General features: G+C 41.9%; 1 pseudogene; it reads right to left on the bottom strand.

The window, feature by feature from the left end:
• Positions 1-491: 491 nt before the first annotated feature.
• LOC113920193 lies at positions 492-1,484 on the bottom strand (annotated as a pseudogene).
• Between the last annotated feature and the right edge of the window lie 2,320 nt (positions 1,485-3,804).

Here is a 3,804-nt window from a genome sequence, read left to right as displayed (position 1 = left end):
GCTATTTTAATTACACAGGAATTCATTATTTAGAATTCCAAAACTACTCAAAATTCATTTAGAAAAATGAAAAAACAGAAAAGAAAAGCAATAAAAATAATCCACGCTTTTACCAACAAGTAATCATTGTTAACTGTTTCTCCTTCCACATTTTAAAAAACAAAAAAGTATCTTACTATAGATAGCCTTTGGAACTTGATTTTGCCCTTTCTTGATAGAGCTATGGCACATCTTTCCATGCTAATAAATATACACCTGCCTTATAGTTCTTTTTGTTGTTTTTGGGGTTGGGTGCAGTATACTTTATTGATGGTACATGACAGGGTAGGGCTCCCCAAGCCCCTCCCCTTCTTCAGGGGGTCTGGGATGGAAACTGTGGAGGTTGGGGGATTCTCAGGGTGTTGGGGGATGAGTTGGGGCAAGGACTTCCCAGCAGCCGAAGGCTTCTCTCTTCCTCTTGCTCTCACCAGGGCTGGTGGTCCAGGGGGCTCTTACTTCTTGGAGGCCATATGGACCCTAAGGTTGTTGTAGCCAAATTCATTGTCATACCAAGAAATGAGCTTGACAAAGTGGTCACTGAGAGCAATGCCAGCTCCAGCATCGAAGGTGGGAGAGTGGGTGTCACTATTAAAGTCACAGGAGACCACTTGGTCCTCAGTGTACCCCAGGATGCCCTTGAGGGGAACCCTCCAATGCCTGCTTCAACACCTTCTTGATGTCATCATGTTTGGCAGCTTTCTCCAGACAGCAGGTCAGATCCATGACTGACATATCGGGTGTGGGGACATGGAAGGCCATGCCAGTGAGCTTCCCATTCAGCTCAGTGATGATCTTGTCTACAGCTTTGGTGGAACCAGTAGAAGCAGGGATGATGTTCTGAGCAGCCCCTCGGTCATCATGCCACAGCTTCCCAGAGGGGCCGTCCATGGTCTGGGTGGCAGTGGTGGCACGGACTGTGGTCACAAGTCTCTCCACAATGCTGAAGTTGTTATGGATGACTTTGGCCAGAGGGGCCAAGCAGCTGGTGGTGCAGGAGGCATTGCTGACAATCTTGAGGGAGCTGTCATACTGTCTTGGTTCACACGCATCACAAACATGGGGGCATCAGCAGGAGGGGCAGAGATGATGACCCTCTTGACCCTACCCTTCAAGTGAGCCCCAGCCTTCTCCATGGTGGTGAAGACCCCAGTGGACTCCACAACATACTCAGCACCAGCATCACCCCATTTGATGTTGGGAAGATCTCACTCCTAGAAGATGGAGATGGGCTTTCCATTGATGACAAGTTTCCCATTCTCATCCTTGACTGTGCTGTGGAGTTTGTGGTGGGTGTAATCGTAACAGAACATGTGGATGTGGACCATGTAGTTGAGGTCAGTGAAGGGGTCACTGATGGCAACAATATCCACTTTGTTGGATTTAAATGTGGCCCTGGTGACCAGGTGCCTGATATGGTCAAATCCATTTACTCTGACCTTCACCATCATGTCTCAGGGATGCGGCTGGCATTGCACCAGAAGAGATGACTATCTGTCAGATGGGGAGGAGCAGAGTGCATTATGGTTCTTAATGGCTCTGTCTGTATCCATTATGTGGCTCTTCCTTAGTCTTAAAACCAGGTCCTTATTGGTGTGTATTTAAGTTAATTTAAAATTTTTGCTATTAGAATTATCTTGCATTAAACATTTTTGGCCAGATATCTTGTACGCTTGTTTGATCATTTCCTTTGGATAAATTACTAGCATTCCTAGGGCATAGGGCACCCACGTATTTAAAGATTTTTTTAAAGATTTTATTTATTTATTTTAGAGTTAGAGAAAGAGCATGCAAGTAGGGAGAGGTGCAGAGGGAGAGAGAAGGGAGAATCTCAAGCAGACTCCCCACTGAGCACAGAGCCAGACAAGGGGCTCGATCCCACCACCCTGAGAGCATGACTGGAGCCAAAATCTAGAGTCAGACGCCCAACTGACGGAGCCACCCAGGCATCCCTTAATGATTTTTATTCATATTGCCAAGATGCTTTCTAGTAAGGTGATATCGAGGCCATACCAAGTAAACCAGGAATGCATAAGAATGCTCATTTGCCACATCTTTGCCAGCACCAAGTATTAATGTTCTTCTAATCTTTGCCAATTGGATAGGTTGAAAACTGTTTCTTGTCATTTTAATTTGCATTTCTTTGATCATGAGGGAGGCTATTTTGAAAATGTTGGTTGGCCAAGTTTTCAGGTTTATTTTCTAACTTTATTATGGAAAATTTTACAAACCTAAATGCAGAGGCAATCCCTACGTAGCTGTAACCCCACTTCAGCATTTATGATACACAGCCTACCTTGCTTCCCTTATATCATCCTCCTTCGCCTTCACATACATGAACCCACCACATTATTTTAAATCAAATCTCAAACATCATATTCATTATACATTTTCAGTAAGTATATTAAATTTAAAAGGATTATTTTTGTATCATAACCATGATATTATTATCAAACTTAAAAATAACAAATGGGATACCTGGATGGCTCAGTCGGTTGAGGGTCCAACTCTTGGTCTTGGTTTGGGTCTTGATCTCGGGGTCATGGGTTCAGTCCCCACATTGAGCTCCATGCTGGGCGTGGAGTCTACTTAAAATAAATAACAGTGATGTGGTTATTCTGAAATATAGTTCCCACTAGAAAGGCGGGCAAATACTTAGTTCTTTCTTAATTTTGCAGCTTTTGCAAAATGAATTGGTTCCCTAGCCTCTTCCAAAATTATCTGAGAGTTCTCTTATTTTTTTATATTTTAGAATAAAGTTTCTTTCTTTCTTTCTTTTTTTTTTTTTTTTAAGTGAGCTCCACACCCAATGTGGGACTTGAACTCATAACCCTGTGATCGAGAGTCACACCCTCTATCAACTGAGCCAGCCAGGTGCCCCAAGAGTTATTGTAAAGTATCAGTATGAGTTCATGGATCTGGACATGTATGATGTGTTTTGATTCAATACTGTTATTATTATTTTTTATGCTCAAATTTCTCTACCTTTGGTCAGTGGGGAGCCACTTCAAGTTCATGCTGTGTCCTTACGACATCATTATGGAAGTCTTTGACAGCTTTGCTTTCTGATATGACAGACGTTCCACTCTCATTTTGTACCTCGAAAATCATATTGTTAGTATTAATATCGATATTCTTATTTTGAAACTATTTCCAATATATCAAATGAGTATGTTGGTGTTCTTAGGAACCAAGATTTTTACCATCAAAGAAATAAATATATAAAATCAAGTAAGTTAAAATACAGGAATTCGGGGAGCCTGGGTGGCTCAGTTGGTTAAGCGACTGCTTTCGGCTCGGGTCATGATCCTGGAGTCCCGGGATCGAGACCTGCATCGGACTCCCCACTCGGTGGGGAGTCTGCTTCTCTCTCTGACCCTCCCCTCTCTCATGCTCTGTCTCATTCTTTCTCTCTCAAATAAATAAAAAACCTTCGAAAAAACAAATAAAATACAGGAATTCTAGGTTAGAATTGGATATTCACTATAAACTAATGATGTAGTTTCCTTTAAAAAAATATTTTCCAATACTTTCCGTTAAAACACCTAGAACAATGACCAATCTAACCACAAAGAGAACTCCATTTTCCTAGACTGTGTTTTATAAATATCATTTCTCATTAAAACTAGGGGTCTCTGGGTAGAGGTTGATGCCAGGTCTGGGGCAAGAAATTCATATGGGTTTTTGATAGACATTTATGTGAGGACATAGGTGTATGTGGTTTGATATTTTACTTATAGCGATTATCTTCATTTAGTGCTATTGGCA

Source organism: Zalophus californianus, chromosome 15 (assembly GCF_009762305.2).
Source record: "Zalophus californianus isolate mZalCal1 chromosome 15, mZalCal1.pri.v2, whole genome shotgun sequence".
NCBI classification, from domain to species: Eukaryota; Metazoa; Chordata; class Mammalia; order Carnivora; family Otariidae; genus Zalophus; species Zalophus californianus.
The sequence above is the reverse complement of the archived record's forward strand: the minus strand, read 5'-3'. Positions and strand labels throughout refer to the sequence as shown.